General features: G+C 41.4%; 1 non-coding gene across 1 annotated transcript; it reads right to left on the bottom strand.

Moving 5' to 3' along the window:
* Positions 1 to 2,339: 2,339 nt before the first annotated feature.
* LOC113931625 lies at positions 2,340 to 2,442 on the bottom strand. The gene has a single exon (XR_003522788.1). It is a non-coding gene; the product is annotated as a U6 spliceosomal RNA (small nuclear RNA).
* Between the last annotated feature and the right edge of the window lie 13,600 nt (positions 2,443 to 16,042).

Below are 16,042 nucleotides of genomic sequence, written 5' to 3'. Positions count from 1 at the left end.
GAGGCACCTCCACACTGTTTTCCAGAGTGGCTGTACCAGCTTGCATTCCCACCAACAGTGGAGGGGGATTCCCCTTTCTCCACATCCTTGCCAACACTTGTTGTTTCCTGTCTTGTTAATTTTTGCCATTCTTACTGGTGTAAGGTAGTACCTCATTGTGGCTTTGATTTGTATTTCCCTGATGGCTAGTGATGTTGAACATTTTTTCATGTGTCTGTTAGCCATTTGTATGTCTTCTTTGGAGAAGTGTCTGCTCATGTCTTCTGCCCGTTTTTTGACTGGATTATTTGTTTTTTGGGTGTTGAGTTTGAGCAGTTCTTTATAGATTTTGGATACTAGCCCTTTATCTGTTATGTCATTTGCAAATATCTTCTCCCATTCTGTGGGTTGCCTCTTAGTTTTGTTGACTGTTTGCTTCGCTGTGCAAAAGCTTTTTATCTTGATGAAGTCCCAAAAGTTCATTTTTGCTCTTGTTTCCCTTGCCTTTAGAGATATGTCTTGGAAGAGGTCGCCGTAGCCAATGTCAAAGAGGTTACTAGCTGTGTTCTCCTCTAGGATTTTGATGGATTCCTATAGACACCTTTCCAAAGAAGACATCCAGATGGCTAACAGACACGTGAAAAGATGTTCAACAACACTCATCATCAGGGACGTACGAATCAAAACCATGATGAGATACCACCTCACACTTGTCAGAATGGCTATAATTAACATGTCAGGAAATGACAGATGTTGGTGAGGATACAGAGAAAGGGGAACGCTCTTGCACTGTTGGTAGGATGCAAAATGGTGCAGCCACTCTGGAAAACAGTGTGGAGGTTCCTCAAAAAGTTAAAAATAGAACTACTCTATGACCCAGCAATGCACTATTATTTAACCAAAGGATACAAAAATACTCATTCGAAGAGGCACATGCACCCCAATGTTTATAGCAACATCATCAACAATAGCCAAACTACAGAGAGAGCCCAAATGTCCATTGACTAATGGATGGGTAAAGAAATGGAATATTACACAGCCATCAAAAAGAATGAAATCTTGCCATTTGCAATGAGGTGGTTATAGCTAGAGTGTATTATGCTAAGTGAAGTCAGTCAGTCAAAGACAAATACCATATGATCTCACTTATATGTGGAATTTAAGAAAGAAAACAGATGAACATGGGGGTAAGGGGGAAAGAAAAAAAGGAGAGAGGGAAACAAGCCATAAGAGACTCTTAATGATAGAGAACAAACTGAGGGTTGACGGAGAGAGGTGGACGGGGTATGAGCTAGATGGGCGATGGGTATTAAAGAGGGCATTTGTTGTGACGAGCACTGGGTGTTGTATGGAAGTGATGAATCACTGAATTGTATTCCAGAAACCAATACTGCACTGTATGTTAACTAACAAAATTTAAATTAAAAAAATGTGTCTTAAAAATTTGCAAAGTGCCATTTAAATGTGAAGTATTATTATTTTTTACACTAACTTGATGTCAACGCCCTGTCCTACCACCCTGCCTGGCATGGCCTACAACTCCTTAAGGATCAGAAGAGATGGCACCTTATTTACTATCTTTACCATTTTTAAGTATTTTTAAGCTCGGTAGTGTTAAGTATATTCACATTGTGGTACAACCAACCTCCAGAAATTTTCATCTTGCAAAACCAAAATTCTATACCTATTAAACAACAAATTCCCATTCCTCCCTCCCCTCAGTCCCTGGCAACTACCATTCGACTTTCTATCTCTATGAGCTTGACTATTCTAGATACCTCATATGTGTACAGTCATACCGTATTTGTCTTTTTATGGTATTTGTGACTGGGCTATTTCACGTGGCATAATGTCCTCAAGTTTCATCCACGTTGTAGGCTGTGTCAGAATTTCCTTCCTTTTTTTTTTTTTTTCTTAGAGTAGGCTCCATGCCTCGCATGGAGCCCAAGGCGGGGCTTGAACTCACGACCCGGAGATCAAGAGCTGAGCCGAGATCAAGAGTTGGACGCTTAATCAACTAAGCCAGCCAAGCACCTCAAAATTTCCTCCCTTTTTAAAGCCAAATAATATTCCCCTGTATGTACACACCACATTTTGCTTACCCATTCATCCATTGAAGGACATTTGGGTTGCTTCCTCTTATTCTTAGAGCAGGTTAAAATCAGTGCCACTGCCAGGTCACACAAAAAGAAATGACCCCCACCCTTTCTAACCTGCTTCCTACTCTCCACTGTCACCTGTGTGTCACAGACTGACCCTCCTCCCACTCTTTCTCCTATGACTTCGCTCCAGTGCCTCCCTTCCCCTCTTCGTCTCGCAGACTAGGGCAACCGAGGGCTCTGGACCCTTATATTTTTGTGTTCAATATGGAAGGCTTCATGAATTTGCGTGTCCTTGTGAGGGGCCATGCTAATCTTCTCTGTATCGTTCCAATTTTCGTACATGTGCTGCTGAAGTGAGCACCCTTCATTGTATTTATTCTTTTTTTTAATACTCATCGAGATATAATTGCCATATACAACATCGTGTCAGCTTAAGGGGTACGACATGTTGATTTGATACATTTATATACTGCAGTTTGATTACCACCATAGTGTTAGCTAACACCTCTACCCCATTACATAATTATTTCTCTTCTGTGGTGAGAACAATTGGGATCTAGTCTTTTAGCCGCTTGGAAGTTTATAATACAGTACTGTTGACTATAATCACTGTGCTCTGTGGGCCCTTCATTTTTAGTTGCCAGACTCTAACCCTGGGCTTCTGGAAGACTCTGGCACTGATGTTTTTTGTTTTGTTTTGTTTTGTTTCTACTGGGAAATGCATCAGATCTTCTACCAATTCCCGGTAGATGCTGGTTCCTAGGCCCAAAGGTCCAAGTGGGGCTTTTCCCGGTGGGTGAATTCTCCCGACATGGCCCCCTGCTGCCATCTGCTGGCTGTAGTCATCAATGCTTCTATGGGCCTGTGTCTATCCAAAGGGTTGAACCTTTCCAACCCATCATCCATCCTGGGATAAGACTTTCAACTACTTAACTTTTTTCTTTCCCGTATTTTACCTCTATCCTGTTTTTAAAAGAAAGAACTTTTAGCGAATCTGTGTGCAGGTTACACCATAGTCTCATCTGCCTTGCCCAGATATAGAGAAAAAAAAAATCTCCTCTCCAGATATTTGCAAATGACATATCAGATAAAGGGCTAGTATCCAAAATCTATAAAGAACTTATCAAATTCAACACCCAAAGAACAAATAATCCAATCAAGAAATGGGCAGAAGACATAAACAGACATTTCTCCAAAGTAGACATCCAAATGACCAACAGACACATGAAAACGTGCTCAACATTGCTCGGCATCAGGGAAATCCAAATCAAAACCTCAATGAGATACCACCTCACACCAGTCAGAATGGCTAAAATTAACAAGTCAGGAAATGACAGATGTTGGCGGGGATGCGGAGAAAGGGGAACCCTCCTGCACTGTTGGTGGGAATGCAAGCTGGTGCAACCACTCTGGAAAACAGTATGGAGGCTCCTCAAACAGTTGAAAATGGAGCTACCATATGACCCAGGAATTGCACTACTGGGTGTTTACCCCAAAGATACAAATGTAGGGATCCGAAGGGATACATGCACCCCAATGTTTATAGCAGCAATGTCCACAATAGCCAAACTATGGAAAGAGCCTAGATGTCCATCAACAGATGAATGGATAAAGATGATGTGGCATACATATACAATGGAATATTACATAGCCATCAAAACCCCCCAAATCTTGCCATTTGCAACGACGTGGATGGAACTAGAGGGTATTACGGTAAGTGAAATAAGTCAATCCGAGAAAGACATGTATCATATGATCTCACTGATATGAGGAATTTAAGAAATAAGACAGAGGAGCATAGGGGAAGGGAGGAAAAAATGAAACAAGATGAAACCAGAGAGGGAGACAAACCGTAAGAGACTCTTAATCTCAGGAAACAAACTGAGGGTTGCTGGAGGGGAGGGGGGTGGGAGGGATGGGGGGCTGGGTGATGGACATTGGGGAGGGTATGTGCTATGGTGAGCGCTGTGAATTGTGTAGACTGTTGAATCACAGACCTGTACCCCTGGAACAAATAATACATTATATGTTAAAAAAAAAGTAGGAAGGGAAAAATGAAGGGGGTGAATTGGAGGGGGAGACGAACCATGAGAGACGATGGACTCTGAGAAACAAACTGAGGGTTCTAGAGGGGAGGGGGGTGGGGGGATGGGTGAGCCTGGTGATGGGTATTAAGGAGGGCACGTTCTGCATGGAGCACTGGGTGTTATATGCAAATAATGGATAATGGAACACTACATCAAAAACTAATGATGTAATGTACGGTGACTATCATAATAAAATAAAATTTTTAAAAATCTCTCCATATTTGGGCACTTCAATTTGCAAAGGGACAAAAGAAAAGTCCCAGAATGTCTGGGGTTCTCCTCATCTCCCTGGAAACGGTTATATTACATTCAAATAAGTTGAATTGTAGATAATATCTAAAATACCAAGTATTCTTTGCTACTCAAAATGTTTCTAAAGTGTTTTGAAAACATTCCAACATAAAACAAGATCCTTTATTGTTATCACAGACATAAAAATGAAATCTAGGTATGCTTGGGTGGCTCAGTCGGTTAAGCATCTGCCCTCGGCTCAGGTCGTGATCCTGGGGTCCTGGGATCGAGCCCTGCATCGGGCTCCCTGCTCAGCGGGGAGTCTGCTTCTCCCTCTGGCTGCCGCTCCCCCTGCTTGTGCTCGCTCTCTCTCGCTCTCTCTGACAAATAAATACGTAAAACATTTTTAAAAAACGAAATCTATACAAATACAACAAGAATTACATTACAGACTCTTGAGTCGTTTTAAAGTGAGGTGAGCCAAGAATGGAGAGTAGATTTTGTGTTTATAGAGGAAACTAATTTGTCGGGCAAAACTGAAAACACATAAATGTCCAAGCCCATGCACTGGAGTAAAATTCACTGTTGCCGACTATATCTTTACACATTATTAAATGTTTCTTTCACCTCCCCTGCACTGTCCCAGCTTCCTGCTTTGCCTTCCCACTTCACATTGGACTTACTGTCTCCAGCACCCCCACACGACAGGCATCCATTCTGTTACCAAGTCCTGTCCTGACAGGTGTGGTCAGTGGCACTGGAAATAACTATTTTTTTAAAAGATTTTAGATTTATTTGACAGAGAGAGAGAGAGAGACAGCGAGAGAGGGAACACAAGCAGGGGGGGTGGGGGAAGGAGAAGCAGACTCCCCGCAGAGCAGGGAGCCCAATGTGGGACTCGATCCCAGGACACTGGGATCATGACCTGAGCTGAAGGCAGACGCTTAACCGACTGAGCCACCCAGGCATCCCTGGAAATACTATTTTTAAGGGTGATGTAAGAGTTGAGAAGAGAGATAGGTGTCAAAGATGATGGAAGAGTGAGAGTGATGTTCTGGGAATTCAGCCTCGAGAAAGATGGTTGCTTTCTTGTGATTAGGGAGAAGGAATCAGATTATACTGTAATCTGAGGAGTACAGAAGGAAGAAGCCAGATTTCAGGTGGTGATGGTTCAGAATTTGCCTTGACAACAAAGGGTCTATCTGAATGAACGGTGGCGATCTGTGGCGAAGGAAGGTCTTCTAAGGGATCTGTCTTGGAGCTGCATTTGTCTAATAGTCAACATAAAACCAAGAAAATGCCGATCATTGTTTGAAAAAATGAGAGGAGTCGATGCAGTGGACGAGGGGGAGGGGCTTCAGTCCCTTCATTGGTCCCTGCATTCTGTGGCATTCTGCTCTGGTCATAAGTAGAGGTGAGAAATTGTACTCCGTTCCAGGCAAGGGGTCAGTGAAATATCTGTGGGTGTGTGGAGACCTCTCTCCAGCTAGGTTAAGCTAAAGAAACAAGTGAAAATTACATAACATTTGAGCTCTGCTGGAACTCTGGAGCCTCACCACGGTTGTAAGAGGAGAGTCAATTAGAGAGTCAACTAGAGACATTGCCCTGAAAAGTGAGGAAAGGAGAACATCAATGTTATCATGAAAATGCCATCATAGATTTAATACTTTCAGGTGGAGGGGCCGGGCGGATCAATCTACGCATCGTCACGTCAACTTGTTCTTGCCACAGGAGTCTGGGGATGGGAATGTTCAGTTGTTCCCATTGACACGCATCATGCTACCAGGGGAAAACATCCGTTAGTCACCTGGATCAGTGGGAAACATCTCAGGAAAATACTGTCAGATCCTCACACAACGAAAATGATTATTAATCAAATTCAATATCACAACAGTTCCAATTGCAGGTCAATGACTTAAGGGTGATTTTGAGCCCTTATTATGCACTCTGCCTTACCGTCCATTGTTTCATTTACTCCTCACAACAATCCCATGAAATCTGTAGCATCCCATACTGTCATCATCATTGTCGCTGTCATCATTTTACATGATAGGAAAGTGAAGTTCGAGAACATTGACCTGATTGTGGTCACAAGGTTCCTGGGATTGAAACTCTGGCAGTCTAACCTCAGAGCTCATGCCCTTAAACACGGTGCTCTTTTCCCTTCCGAGGTTCCTATATTTACTCATAAGATTCTAAGAATGTTGTAAACGTTTGTTACAATTAAATGTCTGCTTGTGCATCTCACTTTGGAATAAGCATATATGGTGCCGCTGTTGATTACATACCCATCATCTGTCCCTCATTCATTTTCTTGACTTTTATTTAGGTATCTGCCTCTTGCTGTTCAGCCCATGTAATTTGCCAGAAGGTGATCCAACTTAAAGGGTGGATCCTGAGAAACCTAGGCCAATTGTGCTAATCCCTTTGCCCTCCCCAGGGATGCAAAGCCCCAGGCTTTAATCAAGCAATCCATCATTTCTCCGTGGGAGACTGTTTTTGTTCCAGAAGTGGGCTCATGACCCAAACTGGTCCAAAAGGTGTCAATAGAGAGCATTTATTCCTTGGTTTGAAGATATTCTCTCTCTCTCTCTCTCTCTCTCTCTCTCTCTCTCTCTCTCCCCCCCACCTCTCTATTGCACTTTCTCTATCTCTATCTTATGCACACACACACAGAGCTGTCAAAACGAGATTGCCCATTGCATCAACCATCCCAAGAAAGAGCTGAAAAACTGGACCTCTCTCAACCATTCCAATGGAAAGTTTTGTAGCAGTTCCAGAGAAAGAAAATTGCAACCTGAGACAAGACCAAGGTCACATACACTTCTCTTTTCCTTGCCCTAGGCCAATTCCAATCCTGCTTTGAGATGCTTCCTGGTGCACAAGAGCTGTAGAAAGCCTTTACCTTCTATTTGAGTCATTTTCTTTGTTTTCCTGTGACACTACCTAGTTGTGCCAACATAATGTATTAAAGATTCCATTCAGCAGCATTCCGAAGAAGGGGCAGGTGGGAGCAATCCACCCAGCCACTGGAGTGGAGAGAGAATTTTATTATTTTATCATTGACATTGTTTACAATCAATGATGCCTGATTATGATTTTAAAAAAGCAGGTTGATTTAGTCAATCTGATTATTGTTTTAGGTTCTCTATAAAAATGAACCCATGAGGTGAGCCATTCCTACAGTCCCACCTCCCCACCTGGTACCCTACCAAGTCCATCTTCTTCCTACTGGTTCAAGATACCACTTTCATTACATAATAATTTCCATTTCTGGATTTTCTCTTCTATTCCATTGGTCTGTCTCTTGATATGCTTGTTTCACTCTTAAGGCTCTATGTTTTAATATCTTATGGTTCTGGTCCCTTATTGTTGCTTTTTTTATTTTTTGGCTTTTTTGGTTTTTTTTCAGTTTTTTAAGCATTTTTTTAATTTAAATTCAATTAGCCAACGTATAGTATATCATTAGTTTTGGGTGTAGTGTTCAATGATTCATTAGTTGCCTATAACACCCAGGGCTCATCACAACACCTGCCCTCCTTAATGCCTATCACCTGGTTACCCCATCCCCCCACCCACCTCCTTTTCCACAAACCTCAGTTTGTTTCCCAGAGTCCAGAGTCTCTCATGGTTTGTCTCCCTCTCTGATTTCTTCCCATTCAGTTTTCCCTCCCTTCCCCTATGGTCCTCTGTGCTATTCCTTATGTTTCACATATGAGTGAAACCATATAATTGTCTTTCTCTGCTTGACTTATTTCACTTAGCATAATCCCCTCCAGTCCCATCCATGTTGATGTAAAAGTTGGGTATTCATCCTTTCTGATGGCTGAGTAATAGTCCATTGTATATATGGACCACATCTTCTTGATCCATTCATCTGTTGAAGGACATCTCGGCTCCTTCCACAGTTTGCCTATTGTGGACATTGCTGCTATGAACATTGGGGTGCATATGGCCCTTCTTTTCTCTATATCTGTATCTTTGGGGTAAATACCTAGTAGTGCAATTGCTGGGTTGTCGGGTAGCTCTATTTTTAACTTCCTGAGGAACCTCCATACTGTTTTCCAGAGTGGCTGCACCAGCTTGCATCCCCACCAATGGTGTAAGAGGGTTCCCCTTTCTCTGCATCCTCACCCACATCTGTCATTTCCTGACTTGTAAATTTTAGCCATTCTGACTGGTACGAGGTGGTATCTCATTGTGGCTTTGATTTGCATTTCCTTGATGCCGAGTGATGTTGAGCATTTTTTCATGTGTCTGATGGCCATTTGGATGTCTTCTTTGGAAAAATGTCTGTTCATGTCTTCTGCCCATGTCTTGATTGGATTATTTGTTCTTTGGGTGTTGAGTTTGATAAGTTCTTTTATAGATTTTGGACACTAGCCCTTTATCTGATATGTCATTTGCAAATATCTTCTCCCATTCTGTCGGTTGTCTTTTGGTTTTGTCGACTGTTTCCTTTGCTGTGCAAAAGCTTTTTATCTTGATGAAGTCCCAATAGTTCATTTTTGCTTTTGTTTCCCTTGCCTTTAGAGACGTGTCTTGCAAGAAGTTGCTGAGGCTGAGGTCGAAGAGGTTACTAGCTGTGTTCTCCTCTAGGATTTTTATGGATTCCTGTCTCACATTTAGGTTTTTTCAGATTTTTTGGCTGCTTTTTGCCGTATGAATTTCGGGATCAGCTTGTTTAATTCCAATCCTCAACTTTTTTATAGTTCTTTCTCGGGGTTTTCTCTTTAGTTGATAATTGAGATGTGGCTTCTGGCTTTAATATAATTTTAACTTAATTAGAATAGTTGAAGCTGGGGCACCTGGGTAGATCAGTTGCTTGGGTGTCCGACTCTTGGTTTTGGCTTGGGTCATAGTCTCAGGGTTGTGAGATCAGGGCCCCAAGTTGGGCTCCACACTCAGCATGGAGTCTGCTTAGTATTATCTCTCTCTCCCTATGTTCCTCCCCTCTGCCCTCTCTCTCTCTCTCTCTCATAAATAAATAAATAAAAACTTTAAAAAATATGTTTGAAGGGGCACTTGAGTGGCTCAGTCGGTTAAGTGACCTACTCTTGGTTTTGGTTCAGGTTGTGATCTCAGGGTCATGAGATCAAGCCCCACATCAGGCTCTGCACTCAGCATGGAGTCTGCTTAAGAAATTCTCTCCCTCTCCCTCTGCCCTTCTCCCCACTCACTCTCTATCTCTCAAATAAATAAGTAAAATCTTTGAAAAAATCAAAGATATTTGAAGCTTATGGCCTTTTATTTGACATTACAGTCTTTCCTCTGCCAAGTTTGGGGGCAATTTCTCAATCATTGTACTTTTTTTTATTATGTTATGTTAGTCACCATACAGTACATCATTAGTTTTTGATGTAGTGTTCCATGATTCATTGTTTGCATATAACACCCAGTGTACTTATCATGATTTAAAAATTTTAAATTTTAGTTGTCCTTTGAATAGATACAAAATTCAAAAGGAACCAAAGGGTTTCTAGTGAAAAGTCTCCTTTCCACTCCTGTCTTCCAGACACCCAGTTCTTTTCCCATGAAGCAACCTGCATTGCCAGCTTTTTTCAGAGATAGTCTATGCACATACAAGCAAACATATGGATTTTTTTCTTTATTCTTTTTATATAAATGGCAGCACACTTTATGCCCTGTTCTGCACTATGCCTTTTCCACCTACCAATAGCTTTAGGAAATCACTCCAAATTAGTACATAAAAAGCTGACTCCCCATTCCCATGACTGCATAGTATTTCATTGATTAAAATACCACAAAAATACCACAATTGCTGTTCATTCGGGTTGTTTAAAGATCCATTGCTATTATATACTATATGATTTCATTTGTGTAGAATTCTAAATAATTCAAGATAATATTTTATAAAAGATTTCCTTTATTGAGAGAGAGAGAGAGCACTCAAGAGGGCATGTGTGAGCAGGGGGAAGGGCAGAGGGGGAGGGAGAGAATCTTAAGCAGGCTCCATGCCCATTGGGGAGCCTGACGTGGGGCTCAATCTCATGACCCTGAGATCATGACCTGAGCCGAAATCAAGAGTCGGATGCAAAAGCAAATAGGCAGTTGCTTGGGGATGGGAGATGGAAATAAGGGGATATGATGTCTGTTGAAATTCATGGAATTGTATACTTTGGATGAGTGTAGTTTATTGTACCTAAATTACATCCCAATAAAGTTGCTTTTAACAAACCTGTTGCTACTGCAAGTAATGCTGTAATAAAGAACCTTTACATATGTGTTCATTCTCTCCATCTCCACCTGCAGTCTCAATTACTCATTACAATTTCACAGTATTTAATTGTTTTCCTTCCAAAAAGAATGATTTTGGTACAAAATCCACAGATATTCGTTTATTTAGTTGTCCATTTGTTTTTTGTCCGTCTCCCTTACCTCACTCCCTGCCCGCAGGAGAGACCAGGACGCTTGTCTGTTTCATTCACTACCTGATCCTCGGAGCATAGAATGGTGGTTGCACAAAGCAGGTGTTCAATAAAATACCTGTTGAAAGAAAGCATCAAAATGTATATTTTCAGCTTCACACCTAGGTATCCCTAGGTGTGAAGCTGATTCAGTATGTCTGATTCAGTATGTCTGTGATAGCTTCGGGGAATCTGTATTTTTAATAAGCTCCTCCAGGGAATTCTGGTCATCAACCAGGTGAAGAACTGCTTTAATTCTGACCACCCAACTTGTCATCCAGATCACTGCAGGACCCTACTTCCTCCTTTCTGCAAGCAGCACCCCTTCTTAAAACACTGCAGTGTTGGGGTTCCTGGGTGGCTCAGTTGGTTAAGCATCTGCCTTTGGCTCAGGTCATGATCCCGGGGTCCTGGGATCGAGCCCCGCATTGGGCTCCCTGCTCGGCGGGGAGTCTGCTTCTCCCTCTCCCTCTGCCCCCCACCCTGCTCCTGCTCTCCCTCCCTCCCTCTCTCCCTCTCTCTCAAATAAATAAATAAAATCTTTTAAAAAACCACTGCAGTGTTGTGGTAGATTGTTTCCCAAGCTGGCCACAACAATCCCTTCCATCGTGAATGTCTTTTTTCAATGTGATTTTTAACTCTTCCTATCAAAAGATAGAGCACACTTCTCTCCCCTTGAGTCTTGTCTGGTTTTGTAACTTGCTTTGACCAATAGAATGTGAAACAAATGATACCATGACGGTTCAAGGCCTTGGCCTTAAAAGGCCTTGCAGTCTCCAGTTTGGCCCTTTTGGAAGTTATGTGGTGGAGAACTGAAACATCCAGGCGCAGCCTCCACCAAGGTCCCAGACAATGAGCAAGTGAGGCCATCTGGGATCCTGCAGCCTTTGTGGGGCCATGCCAGCTGACACCATGCAGAGAGGAGGCCAGCTGCAGTCTGCTAAACCTTGCCCAAATTCCTAACCAACAGAATCATGAGCAATTAAATAGTACTTGTATTAAGCCCTTAAATTTTGGAGCGGACTGTTACAATTACAGATAACTAAAACAGATGTTATTACAATGACTTCAGGATGAAGTCCCAAATCCTTAAAGGGCTTGAAAGGTCATCTCTCTAAATTCACCTGCTGCCAACCCTCCCCAGTCCAGCAAAGCTTTCCTAACCCCCTAGGCTTCAGATGCTGTTTCACCGTGCCCTTGACTTTGGAGTAAAATAGCCCGGGGGGTTGTCCAAATTGTATGACTTCGGTTAAGTTACCAAAACTCTCTTGGTTTTATTTTTTTCATCTTTGAAACAGGAATAATAGTAAAACTTACTTCACAAGGCACAAGACCGTGGTGTGAATTCATCAAGAGGATACATGGCAAGCATTTAGGACTGCACCTAGCACATAGACAGCACACAGTCAATGTTAGTAGTAGTAGTAGAAAAATAATAACTATGGGGCACCTGGGTGGCTCAGTCATTAAGCGTCTGCCTTCAGCTCAGGTCATGATTCCAGGGTCCTGGGATCAAGCCCTGCATCGGGCTCCCTGCTCGGCGGGAAGCCTGCTTCTCCCTCTCCCACTCCCCCTGCTTGTGTTCCTTCTCTTGCTGTGTCTTCTCTGTCGGATAAATAAATAAAATCTTTTAAAAAAAGAAAAATTATAATAATTACTATATTGTCTTGTAGTTGTCTGTTTATGTTTTCCCTATAGAAGGTAATCTCTGTGAGAACAGCAGAGACCATACTTTGTCCATTCTTGTGTCCGCTCCTATCTCAATAAGTAATTGTTGGATACATGAATGAATGAATGAATGAATGAGCAAGAGAATAAATAAACTTGTTTGTGATGTCATATAAATGAACAGAACTGCTAAACACACATGGATTGGTGTCAACCTCTTAAGAACAGAGCTTCAGGTGTTAACAAACACTCCAACGGTAGTCATTTTGCAATATACAAGTGTATCAAATCCACAGGTTATACCCCTTAGACTTAAACAATATGTCAGTTATATCTCAATAATACTGGAAAAAAAGAAAAGAAAAGAAAAAAGAACAGTGCCTCAGGCATTCGTTAGCTCCGCTTATTATGAAAATGTGGTGAAGTCATCTCACGATCCTGGTGAGATAGAATCATAGAGTGTTAAATCTGATTCTTTGATTATGGTTTTTTTGTTTTCAACTTTTTTCTTCCAAGATAAATGCTATAGTTGGGATTTCAGTTAATTGTTTTTTTCTGCAAGGGCCACCGAAATCTCTTAGTTTTATTCTTTCTAAGGGCTTTGTCTTTAATGTATATCATTTATTTGTTTATAACAAATTGCACTGTTGTGATCGGGGGGCCTTTCAGTGGTTTTTTGTTTGTTTGTTTTTTGCAGAGGAAAGACAATTTTCTATTTACCATTCCCACTTAACACTTCTGCAAGGCTCTTCATTTTTGTTTTTGACGACAAACATGAGCAACCGCCGGTAGTCAAGGAGATAAGATCATTACTGCAGTCTGAGAGCTGAAAACATTCAGATGTGTCACATTATTAATTAATCTGCTGCATTAGTTTTCCATCTTCTCTTCGTGGGCAGTCCCTTGCTACCCTGGTTATTAACAAGTAGTATAATTTATCCCTCAGAGGCCCTCAGAGTGACATAATTGTATTTTTAAAAACAGATCTACAAAACAAGGCAGGAAAACATCATATATTTTACAACACCAGAGCCTACTTACAAAGTTAAGTAATCAGGTGTTTTATGAAAATTTAATGGTGACTTAGAATTGATTATGTAACATGAAAAAAACTGTGGGAAATGGAAATTATCGAGTTTGGGTTTTTGTTTAATTGGTTGGTGGTTTGTTTTTTGTTTTTTTTTTTTGCAAAAAGAATCTTGACTTTTTCCACACTATACTCATTGTTTCCAATTCCTTTCCCTCCAATCTCTCTTGTACACACTCCACTGAGGCTTTTGCCCCTACTCCTCTACAGAAATTCCTCTTGTCTAAGTCCTTAGTGGCCTCCATGTAACCAAATCCCATGGTCACCTTGTTCTACCTGAAAGACTTTCTTCTTTCGGCCTCTGCACTCTTCTCCTATCTCGCTGGTTCTTCCTTATCAGTTTATTTTTAATTTTTTTTTAATTTTGGAACAATTTAGAATTCACAAGTCACTGCAAAAATACTATAGAGAGTCCCATGTACCCTTCACCCAGCTTTCCTTAATGATAGCCTCTGACATAATCATAGTATATAATCAAAACCAGGAAACTGACATTGATACAGGGAAACTACAGAGCAGCCTTGCATGTGTTTATTTTTTAAAAGATTTACTTATTTGAGAGAGAGTGGGGGTGGGGAGAGCAGAGGGAGAGGGAAAGAGAGAATCTCAAGCAGACTCCCCACTGAGAGTGTAGCCCAACGCGGGACTCAATCTCATGACCCTGAGATCATGATCTGAGTTGAAATCAAGAATCGGATGCCTAACCGACTGAGCGACCCAGGCACTCCATCTTACATGTGTTTATTTTGAGACGGGGTAAGTAGCATAGATTCATGTAACCAATACCATCAGGACCCAAAACTGTTTAATTGCCATAAAGAACCCCTCCTTTTTATAGCCAAACCCTATCCCTAGCCCTTGGAAGCCACTAATCTTTTCTCATCACTAAAATTTTGAAATTTCAAGAGTATGATATAAATAGAATCTTTTGAGATTGGCTTTTTTTCACTCAGCATAATACCCTTGTAACATGAGGGGAAAAATAAGAATTCAAGTCATTATATATATCAAGAGAATATTCCTTCTTCTGGCTGAGTAGTATTCCATTGCATGGTTGTACCACAGTTTATCTATTTGCCAATTAAAGGACATTTGGCTTGTTTAGAGTTCTTGGCAATTACAAATAAATCTATGAATGTTACCTATAGGTGATGCATTGTTTCTCTTTGACTGCTTTCAAAATTTTTCTCTTTGTCTTGGGTTTTCAGAAATTTGATGTGATGTGTCTGATTGTGGATTTCTTTGGGTTTATCCTGTTAGGATTTGTTCAACGTCTTGATTTTTTATGTTTATGATTTTTATTAAATTTTGTTATTATCCTACAGGACCCTGAAGTTCAATCTATTTTCTCTCTCTTGTTCATGCATGGGCTGCTCAGAGGTCTGCCCAGGATTTCGTAATTTAAAAAATCCTTTTCTTCAGCTCCCTTTCCTCGGTAATCTTCCTTCCACTCTCTAGGTGAGAGGGAAAATGGTGCGGCTTCATTTGTGGTGTTCACCTGGAAATGAGCAGGACGTATAATCAAAATGTTTCCGGCCTGCTGAGCCACCCTTTTCCTGGTCCTTTGGCAAAAGCGAGTGGACTTTCTTTGGGGTATTTTTGTCTGTGCCCATTTAACATGTCTGGACTTTTGGGCCTCTAAATTGCCCAGGCCATGATATATATACATACAAGATAAAAAAGAAACAACACAGGGGGACTCACCCCTGGGTTATTCATTAAGTTCTGAGGTTCCCAATCAGGCTACCTTTTCTCCATCTTCCAGAGTCTTCTAACTGTTGTTTTATCGATGTTGTCTGGGTTTTTCCTCGTGAGTGGGTTGAATAGGGTGGAAGGTGCCTACTCCATCCATTATCGGTTTTTGTTGCTGGTTCTTTTTCATATTCCCCAAGGTTCCCTCTTCAGACCTCTTTTCTTCTCTAGCTATGTTCATCCCTAGTTGATCTCATCAAATACTGTGACTTGAATTACCATCATAAGTAGCTCTCAACCATGACAGCTCAGCCATGAGTGCTCTCCTGAACCCAGGACTCACATATTCAACCACCTTAGATGACTAATAGACACCTCAAACTGAACACTTCCAGAACGAAATTCATGATGTCTCTGTCCAAATGTGCTCCTTACCTATTCTTCACCATCTCAGTAAATAGCAACCTTCTTCTGTCAGGTGCTGAGATCACCTCTGAATCCTCTCTCTTTCTGTATCTTAATTCAGTTCACCGGTACCTCTTATTGGCTCTACCTTCAAAATAAAACAAAAGCCAGTTTAATTCCACAGCGACCTTCCTGATCCAAGCCAGTATCTCTCACCTGGATTTTCAGAATAGCTTTCTAACTGGTCGCCCTGCTTCCAGTCTTGCCTTCCCCACAATCTGTTCTTCACTCCAAAGTAACCCTTATTACATGTAAATCTGATCATGTCACACATCTGCTCAAGACTTCCTTGGAGTCCGTTTC

This window comes from Zalophus californianus, chromosome X, assembly GCF_009762305.2.
Source record: "Zalophus californianus isolate mZalCal1 chromosome X, mZalCal1.pri.v2, whole genome shotgun sequence".
NCBI lineage: Eukaryota > Metazoa > Chordata > Mammalia > Carnivora > Otariidae > Zalophus > Zalophus californianus.
This window is presented reverse-complemented; position numbering and strand designations above follow the sequence as displayed.